Source organism: Lontra canadensis, unplaced genomic scaffold, assembly GCF_010015895.1.
Source record: "Lontra canadensis isolate GAN:19392208 unplaced genomic scaffold, GSC_riverotter_1.0 scaffold129, whole genome shotgun sequence".
Classification (NCBI taxonomy): domain Eukaryota; kingdom Metazoa; phylum Chordata; class Mammalia; order Carnivora; family Mustelidae; genus Lontra; species Lontra canadensis.
This window is the reverse complement of record NW_022631123.1, coordinates 1,108,722-1,135,996: the sequence shown is the minus strand read 5'-3', so window position 1 is coordinate 1,135,996 and position 27,275 is coordinate 1,108,722. Positions and strand designations below refer to the sequence as shown.

General features: G+C 34.6%; 1 protein-coding gene and 1 pseudogene across 2 annotated transcripts in view; one reads left to right on the top strand and one right to left on the bottom strand.

The window, feature by feature from the left end:
- Positions 1–27,275, bottom strand: part of NLGN1 (neuroligin 1) — an 824,956-nt gene that overhangs the window by 683,240 nt on the left and 114,441 nt on the right. The gene's annotated exons all lie outside the window — the stretch shown is intronic.
- LOC116857926 lies at positions 16,136–16,618 on the top strand (annotated as a pseudogene).

The window sequence follows — 27,275 nt, the reverse complement described above, 5'->3', positions numbered from 1 at the left end:
TGTGAGGAACATACAATGAACAACAGATACACAGTACTTCAATTTTATTCATGTTCAAAGAGTGAATTAGTAACTCAAGAAAACATCTTGGAATGTAGGGTAACTATCACTTTCCAGTGAATTATATAATGTTCATTAATATTAATTTTTCTTTTAATCAAACTCATTCTGATACACCTTGAAATTTGTGGAGCAAACTGCCCAGTACAAAGATTTTTATCTCCTATCTAGGTACAGGAACTTGAGCCAAGAAAAGTGTGAAATAAGAAGTGTGACACTTCCATTAAATCACCAGATTCTTCATGCCAAGGGCATTTTGATGTAAGATTCTCATACATAGAAGCACCTTTTGGCATAGGTGATATTTTCCTTAAGTCTATCAATCATTTACAAAATGCAGTTCACTAAGTACTTCAATAGGTCTAATTTTAATTTGACTATTAAAAGGAAAACTTCTTGAGACAAGAGAGCGGATAATATTTGTTCCTTTTTATGATTGAAGAAATTGGGGAGAACTGACTTCCCTATGGCTGCTCAGTGCTTTGCCACATGCAGAAAATCAAACCTTGGACTTCCAACCTGATGTTCCTTCTAATAGTACATATTATTTTTTTTTTCCTAAATTCACGGAAAGACCTCAGATAGACTATTCTTGTAGCTATCAAAACAGTTTTATGGAGGTTTAAGTTTTCAACAACAACAACAAAACATATGAAATTATAAGGAAATATTTCAGGTAAAAATGGAACTGATATAGTAGAAGGGAAGGGGGCAGCGACCAAGAGCCATGCTCCTCCATTTCCACTGGCAATCCCTAGGAGGGCAACTTGCAAAACCACTTGCTTCTTTTATAGATAAGGAACAAAAGTATCAGAAATCAAGTGATTTGGCCAAGAAGCTCACAGCATTAGTGACTTCGTGTCTCCTGATTCCTAATCAAGTGCTCTTTCTCCTGTGTCATAATATCTTCTAGATCATGTGGGTGTAGATAGCCTTGTCTGCCACCTCTAAGTTGCTCACCTGCTTTCCTGTCTGGCCACTCTCCTGCCATCGATTACTTTTCCAAATGTGCTAACCTCCATGTGTTTTTTTTTTCAAGTCTACCATGTCGTGGTTTTTTTTGTTTTTGTTTTTTGTTTTTTAAGTAGGCTCCCTGTCCAGTGTGGATCCCAATGTGGGGGTTGAACTCATGACCCTGAGATCAAGAGTGAGAAGCTTAATCAACTGAGCCATCTAGTTGCTTCTACCATGCCCTTTATTAACCATTAAACTTTTGCACATGGTTTTCCCTGTCTGTAAAGTTCTCTCTTTGAATGCCCTCTTTCCCAACCCATTCACCTTTTTAACTTCCACAGATCCATCAAACCTTACTTTAGTTAGCACTGACTCTAGAGACCCCTCCATAACACTACCCACCAACCCCACCACTCACTATCACTCCACCCCACTCCTTACCTCTCCCACTCCCAAACTGGGTTAGGTAGTACACTTAGTTAACTTATGCTTTTCTTTATCTCTTAACACACTTGTACTTTCACTAATTGCTCTTTGAAGGAGAGAGTCTTGACTTTTTCTACCTTTACTCATAAGTATTTGTAACCTATTCAGTGTCACAATAAACAAGAAATGCAAGAATGAATAAATGCTATTTTCTGAGTATTTCTTACAATGAAGCATGAATGTGGTACAGTGTAGTACACATTCCAGGGAAGCAAGCCTCACTTGAACTGGCTGCAGATGCTATATTATGCTGCCAGAAAATAGGGCAGCCATGATCCTCAGCACTTCCTAATTTGCAGCTCTAGAACTTTCTGCCACCATGACAGAAAAACCTTGCCAGATACCTATAATTAAACAATCTAATCCTTTATTCATAAATTTGAACAGAAAACCAGCAACAGCAAGCATTTGAGGAAAACCAATAGCATTAAAAAGGAATAATAGATAAATAGAAAGAAAACCTGGTAAGGAAATATATTTAAGGAAACAAAAGAAAAAATATATATTTTAAAATTTAAACTGTTACTTTTAATGAGGCTCAAGGGACTGCTATTTTAAGAAAACAAACACAGGTTTCTCTAAAAACACACCTATAAGAAAAAAAAGAGCTTTTATAGAATTTAAATACTGAAATGAAATTATGTAATAGAAGCCCTAAGTAACCAAATGCACATGGGCTGCAGATTAATTTATAAACCAAAAGAGGAAGTAAAAAAAATACCTCCTTTAATAATTAATACATAATGAGGAAACATTTATATGCAGGTTCACAATTCCATGTTTTCCCTTGGTTTCTTTTACTTATGTTGTTTTAAGGAAAAGTTAGTATAATAATTTTATTAAATTATTTCTAATAAAATATTTTCAAGTTGTTCACAATGCTATCATAAAACTGAATGGAAAATCCAGTACATTATTAGTGTAAAATATTCTTGGTTGGAGAATAATTTAACTGTACTTTTTAGGAACCATAAGATTTCCATTGTATTTTTGCATTTTTCACCTTGGGCAAAAAAGTACTCAGAAAAGAAACACAGTGTTGAAGAAATAAGTCTTGGAAATTCCTTTTAGTTAAGAAGCTATATTTATTTCCCTAACTTGTTTTTTTAAATAATTTTTTGTTTAATAGTTTTGACTATTCATGAAATATCTTAAATTGTTATTTGTAATAATTTAGCTTCAGGATTTTGATGCCCAATAGATTTCTTTGTTAAGAAGGAAAATATCTCCCTTTCCTTTATTCGTGAGTGCTGGAGGTAAACCTAGATTAGTGATTTAATTATGTCTTTTATGGATTAGCAATAACCCAAAAGAAGAAAGACCACATATGAAAAGATGCTCATTGCAATATAATTTATAATAGCAAAATTAGGAGCAGTCAAAATATACAGAATTAGTAAAATATTTAAGAAAAATATGGTAATATACTTGATAAACATTATTAGATTATGCAGAAATAGGAGAAAATGTTCAAGATACAATGTAAGTGAAAAAAAAACAGTATTCAAAATTAAATTTGTGCTCCTATTCAAATTACATAAAAATGCCAACATTTGGATTTGAAGAATTTTGGAAAAGAACATAAAACCTTTTTGTTTTAGGGATGCCTGGGTGGCTCAGTTGGTTAAGGGGCTGCCTTCGGGTCAGGTCATGATCCCAGCGTCCTGGAATCGAGTCCCACATTGGGCTCATTGCTCGACAGGGAGCCTGCTTCTCCCTCTGCCTCTGCCTGCCACTCTGTTTGCCTGTCCTCACTCTTTCTCTCTCTCTCTGACAAATAAATAAATAAAATCTTTAAAAAAACAAAAACAAAAACAAAAAAACTTTTTTGTTTTATTTGAGTAAGATTTTTTAGAGGGAAAAATAACAGAATTTTCCTTCTTTCCTATCAGTATCCCAAACTTACAGAGAATAAGAGTACCCCAAAAGAAAAGAAATTGATTCAGTTTTGAACTAGTAGTAAAATGTATATGTGGTTCATACACTCAACTCTGACATAAAATGGGGGTCTTGAAATCGCTGAATCTGCTTTCTCTAATTTATCTCATCTTACCCACAGTGACCATATTTAATGTAGAAATAGAAATTTACATATATACCAATTTATAATGTTTTGCTTTGTTCTGTTTACTTATTAGATCGCCAGTTTATTATAAAAAGATATAATTCAGGAGCAGCCAGATGGAAGAGATGTATGGGGCAAGGTGTGACAAAGGACCTCTCTATGTGTACCAGTCTCCCCCAAATCTTCAGGTACCCATCAACCCAGAAATTCTCCAAACCCCATATCCTTTTGGGTTTTATGGAGGTTTTATTGCATCTGCATTACTGATTAAATCACTTTATAGTTTTCAAAATACACACACACACACACACATGCATTTATTCAGTTCTCTTAACCATGAAGCATGGCTAAAGTAGATAAGGGAAATCAGTATTATAAAAGAAATAGATACTATAGATACTATTTTTTTCAATAGATAAGGATAAACGGGTTAAATGAATTTAAGATTCCACTGGGGCAAAGGATGAAACCCATTTCCAACCCTTTCTTTTACATTTGCATCATCTCATGACACACTTAATAAAATCATTCATTATACATTTAACTTATAGAGGATAGTTTTTTGTTGTTGTTGTTTGTTTTTTCGTTTTTTGTTTTTCATTTTTGGTGTTAAGAATGCAGGAAAATTGTAGTTCCTTCTGGCAGCCATCAGTTTGTTCTACTATAGGTCTAATTTGCTTTTTGTTTATTTATTAACTTGCTTTGTTTTTTAGATTCCACATATAAGTTAAATCATATGGTATTTATTTTTCTCTGATCTATATCACTTAGTATTATACCCTTTAGGTCCATCCATGTTGTCATAAATAGCCAGATCTCATCCTTTTTATGGCTGAGTAATAGTCCATTGTATATATAATCATCTTCTTTATCCATTCATCTATCAATGATAAGTTAGCCTGCTTTCATATATTGGCTGTTGTAAATAATGCTGCAATAAATATGGAGTGCATATATCTTTTTGAATCAGCATTTTTGTTTCTTTGGGTAAACACCCAGTAGTGAAATTTTGAATTATATGGTAGATCTATTTTTAATTTTTTGTGGAACCTCCATACTGTTTTCCACAATAGCTGTACCAATTTATATTCCCACCAACAGTGTTCAAGGGCTCTTTTTTCTCTACCTTCTTGCCAATGCTCATTATTTCTTATCTTTTTTATTTTAGCCATTCTGACAGGTCTAAAGTGATATCCCATTGTGGTTTTGATTTGCATTTCCCCTGATGATCAATAGGGCTGAGCACATTTTCATGTGTCTGTTGGTCATCTGCATGTCTTCTTGAGAAAATTTTAATCCTTTACATTTCATTTGTTCATAAAAACTTGAAGACACACCAGGCAATCTACCAGGTCCCAGAGACAAAGAGATGCCTAAGATCCAGTCCAGCCTCAAAGGATTTGTACTTCAGGAAGGAAGACAGCCAAAAAATAGAGGTATGAGTCAATGTGTTAACTGCTGAGGCAGAGATATTGATAATACACAAATAAGGAAATGTTGACTCATTTGTGGGATGGGTATAAAGGCTAAAAAGTTCGGGGTAAGTACTTGAAAAAGGCCAAATCTGGAGGATGAGTAGCATTTAATAAGATATAGGGCAGAGAGTGATAATATTTTAGAAAGTAAATTTTTTCCAAAGTTAAGGATTTCATAGAACTTTATTAATGGATATCACTAAAGAATCCAATTTTGCAAGGACTATTTAATTCCCAAATAATTTAGTCTTGATATCATATGGTTTGTTTAATTATACATGTTTTGGTGACCTGCTAATTCATATAATGAAGCAATCTGTCTGAATGCTGTTGAAGCTGAAGTTAGGGAATGTCAGCAATGCCTAACAATTAAAAGCCTAGAGGAGAAGCTAGAACCTGTAGCTTCAATATCCATCCTGAAGTTATTTCTCACTGAAATCATGACTCATGAAACCTGTGTATCAGTTAACCCATTTACTAACCAGATATATTGATGGATATTTTCAGGTTCTCTTCAGATTAATTTGAAATAATAAAGTACTATTGTGTAATAACTGCCTGACATCAGCCACTGTTAGCACCATTAATTATAGTCTTCTATCTCTCCATTATACCTCAAACTTTACAGGCCCATTCTTTACATAATACCACTACTCTTAGCCCCTCTTCTTTCTCTATGAATACTTCTGTCTGCTTTGAGTTTGAGGAGGATCAACATAGTGAGGAATTAAATCTCTATTCACAATTAACAGAAAAATCAATTTCATTCACTAAATTCTAATATGCTTAAAACAGTTTTAATTGATACTGCTTTAATTCAATGAAAATAATTGTTCTTCAATACATATATCTATAGTCCTAATAAAATTCTCACTGTAACATCTGCTTCATCTTCAACTAAATCTGCTGAATTTGAAATTGTCAGGTCTGTTAGAACACTTCTTTCTGTCAAAGCACCCAGGGGTAGTATAAATCAGTTTATCTTCATGTGGTAATACATATGACCAAGAAGAAGAGCCATATTCCAAGACCATGATTCTGAACCTACTCCGTCTTCATCTGTGGTGACAGGTATCTTACAATTGCCTTCTATTTCCCGAGGACAAGTAATAAACCTACTCTCTGGGGAACTGCCTATGTTTCTTCTATCACTTTTGATACCTACTCTCCTCTAGGTCCCACAGAATTGTTACAAGTAGGCACCAATTTTCTGAATGCATTCTGGATTCAGCGAAGTAGAATGAGTGAGAACTCAGCAGTCCAGAATTTGGGATTTAGGAGAGTGTGAAAAATATAATCTTGGTGTTCAGTTCCCAATGCCAGTCACTTTCAGAAAATCTCCCTCTTTCCATTTGCATGATGCCCCAATGCATGATACTTGCTCTCACCTTCACATCCACTTCGCCCTTCGTCTGTAAGGCAGCCTATCTTACTCTAGTTAGTCCATTTGGGAGACCTGGAGGTAACTACCCTTACATTCTTTGTCTGGCCACGTGCCCTCTTACTCATCCTCACAGAGCCCATTTACCAGGTCTTACACTCCTCTATTGCCTTTCAGCCTCACCTTGGTTATAACCTAGCTTGACATCCCCTCCAGCTCTGTCCTGCACTCCTTTTCTCTCATCTTCTTCATACTGGGCTTCCCTCTCAGCAGGAGTTGGCCCCATAATTCGTCCTGCTCAACAGTTGACCCCAATATTTTTAGTCTATAAGCTACACGAAAGCAGGAAATTTTGCCCATCACCATATTCTTAATTTCTAAAAAATAGAAGTAGCTAATGCATATTAATTTGAGTGAAAGAATAGATTTTCTTCATAAATTCCTGTTAGCTTTCTGACCTCTTCATAAGAGATAATTCTTGTAAAACAAGATAGAAGGGTTAAAACAATAATATATCATTCAAAAGAGGTTAGGCTAGACTATAATAACAACTTTAAAATCTCAGATTGTTTATAGCCATAGAGATTGACTTCTTGTGTATGCCCATGTCCAACATGATTCAGCAGAGATTCTGGTCTTCACAGTCATTGAAGGGTTCAGGGACTGAGGGTGGGACCAACTTTTGATGCTGCTATCTCCTCATGAGTCCAGAATTCACATACGAGAGGAGACACTGAGAATTGCATGCTGGCCCTTAAATGTTCAAACAGCATATTTTTAAACATCTCCTTATATGGACAAAATAAGTTATATGTGACAATCAGTCTTCAAGAGGGCATGGAAGTATAATCCTCCCATGACCCTGGATAGAGAACTGAAAATCCTGATGAGAACTAGTCATGTTTTACACAATTGGTAACAAAGTATGATATCCTTAAACATTAATTTCTCAGTAAGATCAGCAAACTTCTACTTAATTTTTTTTTTACTTAAACAAGGAGGATGGATAGAAATCTGCATTCTTCATTATTAATCCCATGTCCCTATATTTTCTCTTCACTCAGATCTATAAAGAGCATAGAGATAAATACAGACACTTAACAGAAACCTATGCCTACAATAGATAGAAGGTGCGATGAAAAAGCAAACTTTGAGCCGGGGGTGGGGGGGAATACCTAGTGTGCCTGTATGTTTATGGAACAGGAAGGAGGCCAATGTGGTTGCAGAGGGTAGAGTGGGTGGGGTGTGGGGGCACCGGAGATGAGATCAGACAGGTAATAAGGGTAGATAGTAGAGTTTTGTTTGCTCCTATAAGCATTTTGTCTTTTATCCTGGGAGAGATGGAAACCCTTTGCAGGATATTTTATAAAGATTCAATGTGCTGCTTTGTTGAAGTGGATGTAGAGGGGCAAAGGTAGAAACAGAAAGACCAGTGAGAAGCCTACTGCAGAAATCCAAATGGGAAATGCTGATGACTCTAATTAGGGTGACAGTAATGGAAATGAGGAGAAGGGGATAGGATTCTTATAAATTTTGGAGGTAGATCCAAAAAGAATATATGAGGGTGTGAGAAAAAGAAGTGACCCAAGGATGTTTCTAAGGTCTGTAACTTTGTTGCATAACAGTATTACATTTTCAAAAATTTCAGTAAAATGTAAATCTCTTTAAGGGCAAACAAATTCAAGCAGATTGGAGAGAATCAAAGGTCCTGGCAATGCTAGGGATCCCTAATTAGATAAAGTTGTGGCTTTTCTTATCTTTTCAGCAACATAATTTTATTACTTGATGTTAATAAATGTCTCTTGATGGTAGATAAATTTAAGTCATTCCTGGGATTTTGGTGTACATTTAACTATACTTATTGAACTTCCCTTAGCTTTCCCTATAGAAATACTTATTTTTCTGAATTTCTCAAGCATTAGTTTTTCAGGTAAAGGTAGGGCATCGCTAAAAGACCCCGTTGATGTTTTTCAACCAACAAGTGCATGCACATTATCAATAATCCCATACTATTTGTGATTTTGTATCTAACAGTAATTCACTCAGAGCAGGTGCATTGTGTTCCATTGTACAATGTTTGAGGACTGCAAAGCTGCAGGCTTGTGCTGTAACCAGTTCATGTCCTCAGATGACCCAGTGTGGAAACAGGCTTCTCTACCACTGCAACATTTCAGAATGATAGGAATGGCAGAATCCCCATCATCTCAGGGAGTGAAAGCTGTGGGTAGAATAGGCTTTGTGTGTGTGTGTGTGTGTGTGTGTGTGTGTGTGTGTGTGTGACTGCGCATGCACGCGCCTGTGTATGTGTGTGTGTGTGTGTGCAGGTTGTAAAGAGAAAAATTTTACTTAGCTTTGGATTTGTTAGGTAAAGTTTATAAAATATCTCAGTCAAGATGTCCAGAATGCAGTACTGATTAGTATTTTCTAATATGAATCAGGAATTTAAAAGAACTTCTTCGGAATGATGTAACTTTGAAAAACTATGGCATATAGATGTTGTTTTTAGCCATGAGACTGGATGAAATAACCACAAAAGTGAGTGTAAGCACACAGGATGAGATCCAAGAACAGAACCTCAGGACACTCCAATGTTAAAATGTCTAGATGAGGAGGAGTAAACCACCAAAGAAGACTAAGGAGTGACAACTGAGGGTCACTGCTGGGAAAATAAAGTAAGATAGTAAGATGATGCCTAAATGCTCTTCATAAGCAGTAAAGTGCTACATACATTTAAGTTCTTGTCATCTTTAGTGCTGAATTAAGCCCACTATAGCATTCTTCACTGCTAAGACACACATGTATGCCCACATGGACACACTCTGATCCCTGTTTACTTCTCTCTAGGATTATCTCTAACTGTATTCCTCCACATTCCCCAGCATCTGGTCAAATGGCACTAGCTCTCATTCCATGGCCATGCTTCTCTACATTTCTCCTTTATTCTTCAGCTCACATTTCAGTCTGAAATGTCTTTATCCTTTTCACTCTTTAAAAACTCCAACTGTGCTAACCTCCCATGGTCCAACTTCTTCAATCCTTTTGCAACACTACTTAAAATACTTAACCATTAAAACATTGTCCTGCAATGTTTTATAGCCTTCAGCAGATTATACCTTGTACTATCCTTGTTAATGTACATGTTTCATCTCTCCTGCTGGCTGGTTAAATGTCTTACAGACAGATGTCTTAAATAATCTCTGTATTTCTCATGGCACCTAATTTAATGCTTAATATGTCATACAGGCTCAATACATTTTTTTAACAATTCAATGAATCAGTTAACCAATAAAATAATAAATATATGTTAATTTTGAGCAATGTCTCGCTTCTTTTGCAGAGAAAAGTCTTCAACTAATATTTATCTTATGATACAGTACTTGGTCTCTAATTTCAATTGATTTTACATTATTGCCAAACATATTTAATGTCTGCTATTGTATTTTCTAAGTGGAAGTCTAGTCCAAAATATAAGGTCTGCAGAAAAGCTAATACTGACCTACACCTGGTGGATACTTAATGGAAAAAAAAAAGTCAATCTTCTGAATGCTTTACAGTTACAGGAGTAAATAACCAGTTAGCTCTCCTTCTGTCTTTCCTTCTTTTCTTCTCTCAATGTCTTTCCTCTGTCCTTCCTACCCCTTCTTTACCCCCCCTTCCTCCATCTTTTCCTCTCTTTCTTTCTTTTACTCAATTTCCATGTTAAAATTCTATACTTAGATACTTAAAAGAAAAGTCTTAATGCTCAGATTTACTCTAAAGCTGACCCAGACAAAGTAATATTATCATTGAAGTCAAATAATAATATACTTTAAGGTTTTTCATTAATGATCACATGTATTCTCTTCATGAAAGAAAATATTTCATGTATTATTTTAAAGTCCACTAATATATATCTTTAGTTATATAATATATATGATTCATCTAGCATTTAGAACATAAAACATTTATTAAGCTAAAACCTTCTTTTAAATGTATACCTAAGTCTCTCTATATATCTTTATCTCTATTGATATCTGCAGGGAGAGAGTTTCATTTAAAATATTTACTCACTGATGAGTCTTCTACTTCTGAATACAATGTAGAAAAATAAAACACTTTCCCTACCACCAAATAATAAGGAAAAACAAGATAAATTAAAAATCATAATATTCTGTGTGGTTAAGCATGGGGGATGCTAAGAAACCTTGATAAAGCAAATTCCAGACAAGAACAAACACTGAATAAGGTAGCCATGAGCATAGCAGCCGCTATGCATTGGGTTAAATGCTTGTCTGGGCAGACACACGGTGAGTCTGCCACAGAGTTTTCAGAGATAAGGTCAAAATCAGCCATGCCTTAGACAACAGCATGGGCCTTGGGATCTGAAAGAGATCCAAATGCTAAAACACATTGTTTGGGCTATCAATTCTTCTCTCTTGAATTTTTCCAAAATGTACTTTTCCAAAGATGCAGCAGTAGATGAGAAATATCATGCAGTATTTCCACCGCCTTAGATTCTGGGGCTTTGCTAGGGATAAATCCACAAATAAACCCAACTATCTTAAAGTGCAAGCTCTTTCCTCTGCCTGGAAGTTAAAGTGAGGGAATACTCTTTCAGCATCTTTGTGGGTGGAGCTGACCTGGTAATGTCACTCATATCAATTCATCTTTAGCTCATTCTGATACCAAAACCTGACAGGGATATCGCAAGAAAAAAAAATACCCACTAATAATCCTTCTGAACATAGATGCAAAAGTAATTAACAAAATATTACCTAATGAATCTAGCTATACATAGAAAAGATTTAATTTGGAGGATTTATCCCAGTAATTAAAGGGAATCTTAATATTAAAAAAAAACATTCCATATGATTCATCAATTGATGGTTAATACTCATATAAAAATTACAACTGATGGAAAAATAATTTTATAGAATCCTATACCCAATTGTGATTTTAAAATATGTACCAGCAAAACAAAGTAACAGGGATTTTTCTTGATCTCATAAAGACTTGTACCAAGAATATACTAAGAAATCAACAGTATATAGATAAATAGCACATTAAAAAATGGTCAAATATTTTAACAGACCACTCGCTAAAGAAGACACATGAAGAATGGCCAATTAGCACACATTAAAGTGTTCAACATCACTACTCATTAGAATAACACAAGCTAAAACCACAAGGAAATACAATTTAAAAGGGCTACAATTAAAAGGACTAAAAATATCAAATGTTGGCAAAGATGTAGAGCAACTAGAACTCTCATGCAATGCTTATAGGAATATAGAAAGATTCAGCTATTATGAAAAACAACTTGGCAGTTTTTTATATTTACACATTTACCCTAAGAGCCAGAATTCCACTCCTACTTACACAAGAGAAATTAAAAATTCATAGCAGTTTTATTTATAGAAGCCAAAAACATAAAGCAAGTTTAATGTTCATTATCAAGAGAACAAATAAATAGCAGAATGCTATGCATTAGAATACTTCTCGTCAACAAAAAGGAACACATTACTGATAAAGTCAACAACCCGGATAAGTCTTTCAGACCCAAAGAAGTCAAACATATAATTTATTTTTTTCTCTTTTTTAAAAAATTTTATTTATTTTTAAAATTTCTTTTCAGTGTTCCAGAATTCATTGTTTATGCACCACACCCAGTGCTCCATGCAATACGTGCCCTCCTTAATACCCACCACCAGGCTCACCCAACTTCCCACCCCCCCAGCCCTAAACATATAATTTATGTTGAAGTTATTTTAGTATTGCCTAATACTAATCTATACTAATCTGTAATCAGTACAGTTAGGATAATTATATACTAATAGATTAGTATAGATTATATAAATGATCCTAAAAGATTATATTAATCTTTACTGATCAGTATAGATTACTAATCATGCTACTGCTTACTAATATTAATCTATGATCATTAAAGTGTGATTAGATTCAGAAGAGTAGTTTCCTGGGATGTGCAGGTGTTGGAGACTGACTAGAATAAAAGCATAATAAAACTTTGGGGGGGATAATAGAAATATTCCACTTGGGGATGGCAGAAATATTCCATATGGAGTATTTTTCTCTCATGTGCTGGATTTTCCCTCAAAATCACCACCATACCCTGAAAACAACAGTGAGTTAACTTTCATTGTTGATTCAGTCCTAAACAAACCTACTTGAAAACATTTTGAGCCAGGGAAAAAACTTTTAGATGGTTTTGTTTCTCTTCTAAAGTAATTTTAAATTATCTTTCATTTCTAGTTTAGGAAACTAATATTTCTTAATTAATTATACTTTTTGAAGCTTTACAGAATTATAATTCTCAGCATGGTTTTGGAAATAAAGTTGATTTAAGTGTTAAAAAATAGGTAAAATTTATTTGCTGGTGTCACCATATGGCACGATCGAATCAACTGCTATAACAAAGAGAGTAAAAAATAAATTTCCAAGACTCAAACAAGTTGAAGCTCTCATGAGCCATCTTAATCAACTTTTCCCTGCTCTTTCTCCCTATTTCTTTCCTGTACAAATTTCAACTAACTTATGCCCAAGGGGGAAGTTTAGTCTCCTTTCCTATCTAGAAATCAGTGCTGCCCTGCTTATCAGCCAGCAGAGGGCTCAATGAATGACTTCCCAAGTCCTAACAAAATAGCTAAGAGCACCTCTCCTTCTCTGTTTTGTTAAACATGTAATTTGCCTCTTAAATCTGCATAGGCAGTGTAGCTGATTATTCTTATTACTTGTTAAAGTTAACCTCTACTTATGTTCATTCAAACAGTTCTCTTTTCACTTGTCATATATATCCAATTATTCACAGGCATTTTAGTACCTAAGAGGAAAAATCCTAGAATTTTAGAGTTGAAAGTCACCTCTAAGGTTATTCCTGTGAGATATTTCATTTTCTAAACCTTTTACCTAGGAGGCTCCTTCAACAATACTCCTGACCAGTAACTGCATAACCTCTTGCTTATGAAAAGGACATAAAAAGGAATCATATGTGAGGGAATGTATTATACATATGCACAGTTCAATTATCTGGCACCAAAATCTCTTTTGCTGTAAAATCTATTCATTGATCCCAGTAATAAAATCTATTCATTGACCCCAATAACCTACATGGAGTTAGTTCAGTTACTCATCTAGTGGACAGTCCTCCATATATTTATGGCCTCTTGTCAATTCTTTGGATTTTGTTACCAGCTTTGGAAAACAACATAATTTCTTCCCCCACATATCCATATGCAATTAGTTCTCCTTTTATTTAGATTTGTTTCTTAATGTACTAGTTAAATGTGATGATCCCCCACACTTTAGAAATTTTGGAATTGCGAGGCTAATCCTCCCAGTACTTATAATTTGGAGGTATAAGGAACTCCAAAGTTATGACTGGCTTTGTGACCTAACCCAATGCCTCTCAAACTTTAATGGGTGTTGCATTACCTGAAATCTTATTAAAACGCAATATCTGATTCAGTAGTTCTGAGGTAGACCCTGAGAGTATGCATTTTTAACAAGCCTCCATGTTATTGGTCCACAGATCACATTTTACGTAACAGGATCTAAATAGCATTTCTTACACAGGTTTCATTACATTTTAAAATATGCTTTTCTACACTACTGTATTTTATATAAACACACAATTAAGGCAAAACATTAACAGTAGTGCACACACACAATCATCATTCGGTGCATGGATGCTTTGAGTTATGAAAAAAATATTGTTTCAAATTATCTTGGGTTATTTAGAGGCAAATAATTGTTCAAAACTTCTGTGGTAATTAAAAACACCATAACTTTTCTAATCCTCTACCTGTTAATTAAGTGTCTAATTTCCATAGGCTGACTTCTTTTCCTCCCTACTGGCCAGCTCTCACTTTTACTACCAAAAAGCCTTCCCTCTATTTTCACAAAGGTAAAAATGAATTTATTCTCCAGGGTATTCGGCACAGATACTATAGAAATTTTGTCTTATGTTATGGACATGAATTTTCCATGATGAGTCTATTTCAATATGAAGTAAGTAATTTTTTCTCTTCTAAGAAAAGGATCATCCATTACTTAATAGTCATCCTCTTATGGCTGGCTTACAAATAGTATTCTCTGTCATTTTGGAAATATTTGTTTTACCTAGCTTTCTACTAATTCACTAATAGGAATTATTATAATTTTTTTTAGATTTTATTTATTTGAGAGAAAGAATGAGAGAGGGAGAGAGAGCATGAGAAAGGGGAGGGTCAGAAGGAGAAGCAGACTCCCTGCCGAGCAAGGAGCCCGACGTGGGACTCAGGGACTCCAGGTTCATGACCTGAGCCAAAGGCAGTTGTTTAACCAACTGAGCCACCCAGGTGCTTGGAATTATTATAATTTTAAAATAACTTATATATAATTTATATAATTAGGTAGTTATATAAATTATTATAATTTATATTATTAATTATATATTAGATATTTATAGTATATTATTAATTATAATAGTACCTAAGAACTATATATAGAGCTTTTATTAATTACAACAATAATAAAAGAGTTACTACTACCATTTATTGCTTATATCATGAAAAGTGCTATCACTGTTCATGCTTACAGAATTCTAAGTAAGTAAGTATAATTGAGAACATTATAGAGAAGAAACAGAAGTTGACAGATGTGAAATAGCTGCGTTGGAGGTCACCTGAGTAGTAAATAGTTAAGCTGTGGTTTGGAGCCAGATAACTTTAGTTCCAAGATCACAATGCAACCCTGCCTGCCTTTGAAAGGTGTTTCACATTAATGCATAATAGGTTTTCTCTCGAAGAAAGTAATTATAGCCATCTTTAAAATTGGGAGATTCCATCAAACTAGACCCAAAGTACACATAAAAGACAAAAGGATCTTATAAAATGTAGAGTATCCTCAGGGCATAAAAATAAGCCTTCTTTGGATCAGAGATCATAAAAAAGAATCTTTCAAACACAGTGCTTTTTAAGAAACACAGAACAACTACTCTAACCATTACTTTAAGCTATTCAAATCTCACATATTAACTAAGTGGCAAAGAGCACCCAACCTGTTTAATGAATCCATAAGACAGTCCTTAGCAGAACTAAGAGCTCCTAGGTTTAGTTTAAGTTAGCATTGAACTGGTTTAGCTTTGTGTTTCTTTCTTCCCCAGGATCCCGTGATCCTTAATTTTAATTCCTCCAACGTTTGCCATTTCTTTTGTAAATCTTTTGGTAAGAACCTGAAAATTACACTTTCTATCACTGGCCTTCCTTTACTCGGCTCATCTCTACAACTCCAGTCACTCCATCTGGGAGTCCTGTGCTATAAAAGTCATAGATGAGGGCAGGACAAATGTGGAGGTGATTAGAAAAACCAGAATGACCTTTTTCAGATTAAGTGATAGTACAGTAAAAGAAGAAATCTGATTAGATCCAGAGAAATGCTTGAGATGAGAAAAGAGAAGATGCCACTACATGTAGGGAGAAAACATTTAGACTGTCAGGGAATTAAAGTAAAAATGCATTCCTTACAGATTATAACTATAAGTGACTAAATTATGGTACATCTTTTAATGAGTCAGAACCTCTCAATGTCAAGATGTTTCATGATATATTGCAGTTTGCATTGTATTGTGCAAGTCACTGGTCCACCACTAAAGTCTGTTTTAGTAAAAGTAACTTCAGTAAGTATTAGTGTAATGGTCTCAAAAAGACATATCAGAGCTCTTTCCTCTAGACTGCCAACATGCCATCCAGACTGAGGAAGATCTGGAAACTTCAGGGCCACGTGAGCCATGGCCACAGCCACAGAGACAAGTGCCGGAACCACCCAGAAGACCTGGGTAATGCTTGTGGCATACATCACCACAGGATCAACTTTGACAAATATCACCCAAGTTAAACTTTGGAAAAGTTGCTATGAGGCATTACCACTTAAAGAGGAACCAGAGCTTCTGCCCAGTTGTCAACCTTGATAAACCGTAGACCTTGTTAGGAACAGACACGGGTAAATGCTTCCCAAAATAAGATTGGAGGGGCTCCCATGATTGATGTGATGGACTGGGCTACTAAAAATGTTTTGGGGAAGGGAAAGTTCCTGAAATAGCCTGACGTCATGAAGGCCAAATTCCTCAGTAGAAGAGCTGAGGAGAAGCCCAAGATTGGGGTCGTGATGGAGCTGTGCCCTGGGAGCATGAAGCCCAGTGGACAGAGCTTTGTTAAATGCTAACTAATGCTTTTCTAAAACAAAACAAAACAAAACAAAACAAAACAAAACACACTGCAGGTTACAAATGTGATTTGTAGGCTTGTAAACTGAGAATTTGGCAAATACTTTCACCATTCTTTTCAGTAGTTTTAGAAATACACTTAAATACCAAGTGGCCATATGATAATTAGACTGTCTGCTAGGTTATTTGCAAATTTTGGGTGATGAGTGTGAAGGGAAATGTAAGGTAAATATCTAACATAATTCTTATTGATGAATTCATTTAAGTCCTTCTCTTTAGTTTACTCTCTTATTTTCTTGAGCTTCACTCCTCTGTGAAGATTGAGGAGGATATAATAACAACAGAAGATCCCTTCTTTGGCACCTGGACATGCATGTGTGCCTACATGGGCAGTTTATCCAAGCCTGGCACATATTGGATCCCATACCTTAACAAGTGCAGGAAAGAACATCATGGATGATTTTTGCTCTAAACCTCTGCATATATTTATTAAAAACCAAAATTAGATCCACCTTCATTTTTCAAATATAATTTTCATTCACATTCCACTTGGAAAAAAATCTTCACTTGGAAGACTGCTAAAGAAAAATTTACAACAAATTGCAATACCAAACGGGAGAGACACCATGGATAAGTTCAACTGAGATATTAAAAGCCAAATCTTGACTGAGCCAACAATAGGATTTAGGACTCCTTTCTAGGTTTCGGAGTCTAACTCAAGTGACACAGATCTTCCTAATCTCCTCATCTACTTCTGCATTTTGAATACCATCACCTGCCAGTGACCTGTGGAATTCATCATTGAAGTAGAAGATAAGGTTATGTCACCAATAATGGCTCACTGGGAAAGGTTAGATTCTAGAAAAGACTATGTGACTGACTTCTATAATAGAGTGAAAAATGGTAACTTGTAGCCAGAGGAAATATGAATATAATTTACAAAGGATTGGCTTTCCTCCAAATCCTAAGGGTTAACATTGTCAGCTGGCTAAATTTGGTTCGGAAATATGCTCAGTCATCTTCCACCGATAATATAAGCATCATAAAGAACTGGTGCAAACAATTTTTATCACAAGCATTGAATGATTTACTATCCCTCCTGTAAATAACTTAATCTAATAAAAAAGAGGAAGCATTGTTTTCATTTGGGGAGAAAGTAAATTTTAGTATAAAATGAGAAGCAACTTTTTTTATTGACACCGGAATATGGACCAGTAAACAGAGAGAAAAAACCTGTATGGCTCACTGACACTATATTAAAATAGGTACACAAAGTGAAACATATTATATATCACTTTGCTTAACCAAAATTTTAAAATGTTTTCTTTTGTCTTTTGCTAAGGAACATTTAGAGCTTGTAAATATGTTGGAATAATATTCTAGAAAGTAGTCTTTCATTTATTCAGGAAACAGATAAGCATAAGTAAAAGAAAAATCCTGATACTCCTTTTAAGCACATAATTTACCTGGATTTATTCTATGGTCATGTGAAAAAGGGATAGTTACAGACTATTTGGTACCACAATGATAGTGAACATATTTTTAGTCTTCACTCATAAAATGTGGTTACCTTTAATCTAACAGAAATTCACAGTTAGTGGTTTAAAAAAAAATCTCCAATGCATAATATGGTTTATCACAAATCTTTTTCTGAAATAAAAGTAACTGTCGTAGGAAGGACATAACATAGGTATATATTCACAATTCTCAAGGAGTCACAATAGATCAGTGTTTTTCAAGCTGCAATGTATGACCCATTAATTGGATATAAAATAAATCTAATGGGATGTGGCCAGGTATTTTTCAATGGTACACAGCAGAATAGAAAAGAGTATAATATATTGGAGGGTGCTGCAGATAGTAGAGTAAGGATCATTTAATAAAATCTATTTCAGATCATTTACATTTACATACAAATCTATCTATATACATATATCTTTTTATGCATGCACACACGTGTCAGTGTGTTGTTGTATACTGAATCCTAATATAAAATTATATATTTTTTTGTAGGCACTGGTCAAAAAAATTTGAAACTGCTTCAATAAATAATATTAAAGCCCTGTCTTTATCACCAAAATTAAATAATATATTGTACCTTTCTTCAGAGAATTGTCTTAAAATCAACTAATCACCATTATCTCTATAGGTAGATCATATTACATATCATATATGATTTATATACTGCAGACCTGTCACATGATCCAAATAGAAAAGTTTAGATGCTGGTCTCATAGAAACACTCTGGTTTTCAAGCACAGTTTTCAGTTTACTCTTATTTCCTCAACACTTCCTCTTTCACCTTTTTATTATATAAGGCATGCAAAATTTGAAAGTCTAGCTCATGCAGGAGGCATTTAAGAACCATTTTATATTTATTGCTATATCCTGGCTTGACTTAGTTAAATGTGCACAAAGCTTCCTTTGATATATTGGCCAACCAGTTAATTTTAGAGAAGCAGGATAGATTTACAGCTCTCATTTCACAAGGTGATAAGCTATGGGGTCCAGAGAAACATTAGCAACAAGGTGGCTGCAGATGTTAAGTGAGGGGACAAAGGTTCTTCTGGTAGGCCTTACTTTGGAACAAGGTAAACAGAAACAATTTCAAAGAACTTTTGAGTTTTTGAGTGTTGGAGACAGCAGTAAAGGAGTAAGTTATTAAAGAATTACCATAGTGGGAGGAAATGATTGGTGGGCGGGAATGAAACATTATCACTACTCCTGGGGATAGAGCTTTTGGGAAAAAAATTAAAATGTGTTCATGTTTTGTTTTTATAAGCCATTCAAAAGAGACATCTGGTCTCCTTACCAAGACTTCTGTTCCTGCCCTCTCTAACAGGAATCATGCTCCTTCCTGTCGGCCTGGAATTGAAATCAGACCACCTTCATTTTATATAGACCCCAAGAGAGTACTAACAACTTTTGACTACTGATAGCCTGGGAAGAATTCAAACCACTAATCTATTGTCTGTAAGTACTTTATTCTCATACCAATGCCATAAACAATCTAATTCTGCAAAAGCTGACACATAATACCTAGTATGAAGAGAAGAACTTATATTTAGTAGCAACCTGAGGAAAAATAAGTACATAAAATCAACAAGGAAGCATCAGTATGGTTCATTGGAGTTCTGGGACTGCATATCTGGATATAATATTGGATAAATCGAGAAAATTGGGGCAATAATAGATCAAAAGTTATAACACAGCATTTTTGTGCATCACAGAGACCCTTCAGGGAAACCCCAGCTCAGCAGTGAGTTCATTTATCAAAGGGATAATGACCCAAAAACATTCTTTTGGAGACAGTGTTGAAACTATTTCCCTTTAAAAGAAAGGCACCTGTGAAACTAATTAGGATGAAGTACTTCTTTCAAAGTATGGGCTCTAATCCTTTTGAGTGAATAAAAGATTTACAACACTATAGTTGAGAATGAGAAAGAACACAAATGACAGCTGATGGTGGGGTGGCTTCTGGTATGAAAAGAAGAAGATGGGGAGAGATTCGCACTCATATTCACTGAGATATTCACAAGAGAAATAATAACTGTACCCAAGGACAATTTTAATAATTCAACTCACTCTGGCCCCAGATTCAATTACAAGTGCCCCAGTGTGGATAAACTCCCCTGAATGCATATCTTACTTATAGATTCAGGGAAAAGTTCTGAAAGATCGTTTCTCTGAGGAGTAAGTGAGGGGCTTACACAAAGAGGTTACATTTTTATTTTATACCTTTTAATTTTGTACCATTTGGTTTTTTTTTAAGTATATTCATGTATTAATTTTAAAATATTATTTAAAAAGAAAGCATATTGGTCATTATATTAAGGAATGTAAGATGTTTAATTATTTTCTTTACTTAAGATGCAAAATAATTTTTCATTTGCAGACTTGTATATATTGTTCAACTTTATGTGTGTAAGTAAAAGAATACGTAAAGGAATGATGCTGGACATTTGTTATCATTCCATTGTCAGTTGAACAATAATGCGGAGATTCGATAGCACAACCCAACTGCTAAGGCTTATCGTAGCCATGCATAACAGACAGGAAATATAATGGAATCATGCAACTATAGCCTGAGAAGAATCAGGGACCTCAGCAATCTAGTGAAATCTAACTTATTTGAATTTTTCTTTTATTGGTACTTTTGTGAGAAAGCATCACGTTTACTTTAAAATTAATCTATTTATCAACCTACCTTAACTATCTCTATTCTTCCCTGACAGGGCTTCAAAGAAAGCCAATTCTTTCATACTTTCTCAGTTATAAGTCTTCTGGAATGTATTTTGTTTCTATCTCTGCCTGTATACTACCTCCAAGGCTTCTGTTCATCTCTGACAATAAAAACTTGGCAAAGCCATCAATGACCATCTTATAGCAAATCTAAAAGATAATGTACACTGTATCATATACTGGCTTGTCAGTAGCACTTCACATTCTTAATGATGCCTGCCCTCCCTCCTGTATCTAGATGTTTCCCCAGTTTTGTGACAGGGCTCCTTCCTGTTCTTTCTTCTAACTCTAGAAACTTCTAGGTTTTACCCTCTCTTCAAAGTTGGGATTCCTCAGTTTTCTCTCATGCACCCTTTCCCTTTCCACTTTACAGTCTCTTTCCGGGTTGTGTCATGAAGACTAGGGCTTCGTTTGCCACCTACATACTGAAAATTTCTAAGTCTATATATCTAGGTCAAATCTTTTTTTAAACCTATTTTTCTAACTGCCTACCACATACCTCTATTTGGATGTTTCACAAGTACTTTAAACTCCATATAACTCAAACTAGCCTCAAGGGATTTCTTCAAAACCAGTCCTTTCTATGTATTCCTTTTTATCAGAGAATGGTACCGATAACCACTTCAATGCCCAAGAAAATATGCTGCATCCTGAGTCCTTTTTACTCATCCATTACATCGAATAAATTACTAGAATGTACAAATTTTATGACATCTACTTTTTTCTCTGTCCTCTTTGACACTTCCTTATCTCTTACACAAATAAATGCATAGCCCTCTGTCTCCATGCTCTTCTTTGCTGTTTCACAGCAGCCAGAGTAATAAACACACATACACAAATCATGGTACTTTCCGACTTAAAATCAGGTAAGAGTTCCCTATTACTTTTCAGATAAAGACAACGTCTCTATTATGACTTAGCACATTATTGTGACTTATCAAACTCACACCCATGTCCACACTCAGACCCAATTCAACACAATACCTCAGTCACTCAAAATTATTCTGTTATTCAGTTATACCTACCCATGCTTTGGAATTTTCCTACCCATGCTTTGGAATTTCCTACATGTCTTTTTTCTAAAACACACATGTTTTAACTCTCTTGCTTAGTTAATTTCTGTACCTCATTTAGACTTCAGCTAAGACATTATTTAAAATGGGAGGACTTCTCTGACAGCCAGCTCTTTGTTTACTGTCACTCATCTGTGTTCCCCTGTCAAATAATATTTTGTTGCATTTATCACATTGATTTATAATTCTCTCTTTACTTGTCTCAAAGCTTCATGAGGGCAAAGATAGCACCTATTTCCTTTACCATTTTATTTCTAGCTTCTAGTATAGTGACTAGTATAGATTTTTGAGTTCAATGAACATTTTTAATTTCATATTTAAATTAATGAATCAACATCATCATCAATCCTATCAATAATGTCTTATTCTCAGATATCCAAGGTTCTTTGGCTACTCTTACAAGAATTTCACTTATGATATCTGACTTTGCTTAATCTGTTTTAGCCATGTTTCAGAATACAAGATAATAAAATGTTTGCTATCTTCTGATATACTTTTCACTGAAGGAACACATGTCAAAGTTATCAAAAATCTTCAGAACTTCAAGAACTGGTTTTATGTTAATGGATATGCTCATAACTATACATCAGGAGTTCATGTACTGCTTTGAATAGGCAGAATACTGCTGGGAATGAATCATTTTCTTGAAGAAGCTCAAAGTTCTTTACTAAGTTGTGCCAGGGAAGCCCCACATCCAGTGACAGATTTCATTAGCAGTACATCCGTTTTTGCTATCTTTGTAGAACACTGTTAAGTACTATGCTAATAAACAAAAGTAGAAAATCAGAACATATGTTGCAAAATTAGCTGGAAGCTATATAAGCAATGGTTTTTTGTTTTTTTGTTTTTCCTGGATGAGGAATTCTAGTTCAAAGACATAGTTTCTAACATTTTAGTGTGCAAGAAAAACAATCAATAATGGCTATTTCAAACAGAATTAAGAAATCAGACAGAATTAAGCTGGGTAATGCCTTCATCTAAAGTGGGGAAACCAGGGTAGCAAGAGAATTAGACAAAATGTTGTAAGTAAATACCAAGTTTTTCTTCAATACATTCTACTACATTCAATACATTCTAGACCACCTACTGCAAAATAAGAGTTGAAGATAGGTCATCTGAACATGATAGAGTAAAGTTAGAGAAAATATTCAGAATTCTAGAGACATTTAAGACCAGCTGTAATTATTTAGACAAAAGGATAGTTATTAGAATGGAAAGGACAATACTCATGTAGCATGTAATGTCAACTTAGAGTATTAGTTGACATTTGTATTAATGGTATCTTTAAATTAAAGGGCAAATGTATATAAATAACATTAGAGTTGAGGAATGAGAAATGAAACCAAAAAAATGGGGGACTGAATGTCGGTCTCTAAACAGAAGACCTGATATAACAAAATACCTAGTAGTTCATCACTTAGCCAAGGTAGAAAACAAAAACAAAACAAAACATGGCTCTTCTCTAAGGGAAATATTAAAAAAAAAAAAACCTCAGTATTTGACATTTCCCATCCCCCACTATAAGGGCTGGCTTACTACTGTTCACCATAAAGAGAAAACTGATGGTCAGTTCTGTCCACATACACAGAGCTTCTAGGAAACATTTACTGACTTGATTTCTAAACATTAAAGGTAACCAATGATTAATGGACATTTAAGGGAAACAAGCAATGTGGAAAAAAATAAAAGATCAAGCTAAGCAAACAGAAAAGTGAACTCCAAAGGGGACAAAAAAAAATTGAGAGATCAGAATAAGATTTTTAAGAATATTTTCATTAGTATCTGGGAAGAAGATTTAGGAAGACATTGCATACCTAGAAAAAGTAGTGGATTCAACAAAAAGGCCCATAAAGAAGAAGAAAGAATTCCTCGAAAAGGCAAAATTTCCAAAATAAAAATTCAAGAGAAGTAATCAAAGTCACATTTAAGGACTATTCTAGAAAGGAAATATATATATATATATATATATATATATATAATGAAATAAGAGAAAATACATAATGGAAGGAAATATGTCAAATATGTCAAAAATATGTCAAACAAGGAAGTCCATTTTTTGATCACCTAGAGTTGAAGAAAGAAAGAATAGGGGAAAAGTTATCAAAGAAGTATCAGAAGAATTCCCAGGCTGAGTGATATGACCTTTCAATGGAAAAGGGCCCATCGAAGTGCCCAGCAAAAAAAAGAAATAAAGAAGAAAAAGGGAAAAAGAAAAAAATAATCTAGACATATCTTGGTAAAAATGAACAACATGAAGTTCAAGGATAAGATCACAAATTCTTTTTAAGAGAAAAAAATAGGTCACCAATAAAGAAACAAGAATTAGACTGCATTATAGTAATAATAAAATTATGAAAAGAAAGAGAAGAAAACCTTCAAAGTAATGGACTACTAATGAAAAAATTTTTAAACAGATTTCTATGTAAAATGAAACTATCAATTCTTCATGAAAGTAGAATAAAAACATTTTTAGAAATGCAAAGAATCAGGAAGTTTTCCATTCTTGCTTTCTTACCAAGAAATTAATCTGTTAATCTTTCCATCCACTTATGATTATTGATACCTTTGCAATTTCAAACTGCATTGGTAAATCTCCATTTTACCAGGAATCATAGACAATACTCACTGATTCCCTATTTTGCCAAATGAAAAATTATATTAACGCTCCCACCCTGTCCTCATCCTTTCTTCTGCTCTACCCAAGCTTTGATAGCCTTAAATTTACTTCCATCTTTACACAGATTAGTTCCAAACATTTAAACTTAATAAATATTATTACTATGAAGCTGCCACTGCAAATGTAGTTTGTTGCAACCTTGAGTCATATACTGGGATTATATTTCATCCCCTAGAAGTCCAATACTTCCATAAGAAAAATACCTTCTGTGTCATTTAGAATGAATTCTCTTTAAATCCTCCATACCAAATTCCTTTACCATAATCTCAATTTTGTACAATTTGGAGTCATTCTTTATATTTTATAGATTCCTCTTATTTCCCAGAGCCTTCTATCCAAAACCTTTTGCTCTCCTACTGCACTTTAAGATAGAATCTATCATAGAGGAATGGCATATTACTGTGCTTCTAAGTTAAACCCATTCTTCCCTTGATATCATGTATTCATCTCTCTTAGTATACCCTCTTCTTACTATACAGTACATCTTCAGTTAACTTTCTCAGAGGCCAAGATAATAGAGGGGAGGGGTCTGAGCAGGAAACTGGGATAAAGTTGATGGTGTGAATGAACTACACTCTTCTTTCATAGCAGGAAGTTAATACACAATGTATAAGTGGATGTTTTATATTAAAAAAGAGATATCAATATATCATTTTTAAAATAGGCATCAGAAGATTTAAACATAGAAATAGAAATGGTTGTCACTTGAGGACAGAGCCTGGAAAGAGAGAGGTTTGACAATCAACACTTGCTTTCAACATAACTTGTAATTATTAGTGTTATTCACCAAATATTCCCAGTTCTCTGCACCTGAGAACATGACAGGAATGCACTTCCTGATCCTGGTGAGACTTGTTGGAACTATATTACCAGTCATGGATAATGACTTGTGAATGAAAGTGGCATATTTCTATGTCACTATTTCTAGGTAGAGACCATAAAAGCCAGTATACAATTCACCATTCTCTCTTTTTTCCCCCTATAACATTCATCAGGAACTTTGGTGGCTAATCATCAGCCTGAGTATGAGAAGGAGAACATATATTTCAGAGCTAGTCCCCAGACAACTTATGATATGCAGCATGAACTAAAAATAAACCTTTGATATTATGGGCCGCTGAAATTTTGGAATTATTGTCACTGCAGCAAAAGTTAACTAAAAAAAATGCTATTTGATTTTTTTTTTCACATGTGCAGTATTTACTTTGGTAATAAGACATTTTAAAACAACAAAAGACATAGCAAGCTTCTAATTGGTCCTAAGTAATATAAATATCTTGTCTTTGTTAATGCCAGATATATAAAATCAATGAAATGATTTTAATTCTCTTCAACGAAGTTCTTCCTCTGAGCTTCAGAGCATGGAAAATTGAGTAATTATTTTCTCCATTCTCCTGAAGTGGTACATAAGTAGTAGGAGTCTAGAGGCATGAGGGAAGGTAATTCTTTACATATAACAGAAGTCTTAAGTCACCAGGGCTTAATTCCTGTGTAGCCCCAGATGAGAAAACCTACTTGGACTATAGTCCCCATAAGGAATATGATAATTCATGGGAAGACAACTAGCCATTTTTCTAACACTGTTATACCAGAGTAAAGCATTAAATAACTAAAACCATAATGATTAAGTAAGAATTACTTTTTTGCTAATGCTAATTTACATGAGGTGCTAGTTCTCAAACTTCAGTAGGTCTGTAGTGGAAACCAGAAATTTGCATTTTAAAGGAACATGAAGATATTCTGAGATAGGTAATCTTTGGACACATTGAGAATATTGGCTTAATGTTTTACTATTTACACATCAGAGTCAAAAGATTGTTTACTCTGTCCCCCACATATCAATGAGTGATTAACTCTCTGAGAAACACAGTAATAAAAATGGAAACTAAGAGGAAGTCAAAATCACACTTAAACTAGAATTAAATCCTCATTATCAGGAAGAATTAACCATCCCCAAGATTGACTGTGATTAAAACATAGCAGGAAATTGAGGGTTATGCCTAGTCATCTTTCAGAAAAACTCAGTGATTGATAAGATGCCAGCTGGATCAATAACCATCTTCCCATTCCCACAGACATGGCCAGGAGAGGCAAATGGGATCAAGGAGAAAGGGATTCACCAAGGCAATCAAATTGTCTATGGCCACAACACCACTCAAAAAGGGCACTCCAGGAAGCAACGTGGTTTCTATTCTCCCACCTCATTGTGGGCCATTGCCTGCTGCTGCATAGTCACAGTGCCTTGCTTTGTAAAAATTCTGAGACCCAGGCTCCTCTTTTGCCACACGATTCTGGAAATCAGTTAATCAGTTTCAGATTATGACAGTTGACCTGATGACTGTGAATATATTTTCAGTTCTGTCAAAATTCATCTGTACATGTCCTTGGCTATATTGAAATCTCATGCTGTATTTTGAAATTTTTATAAAAAATGCCATAGCCATTTACCCTTCTGTTTTCCTAGTTACTTTGATAACAGAAAACCAAAGACTAGCAATGGTTGCTGGAGAAACAATACTGAAATGTGAGGAAGTATTAAAAAGTATGTAATTGTTATAGAAAATAGGTCTTGTCCGGGGCACCTGGGTGGCTCAGTGGGTTGAGCATCTGCCTTAGGCTCAGGTCACCATCTTAGGGTCCTTGGATCGAGCCCTGCATCGGGCT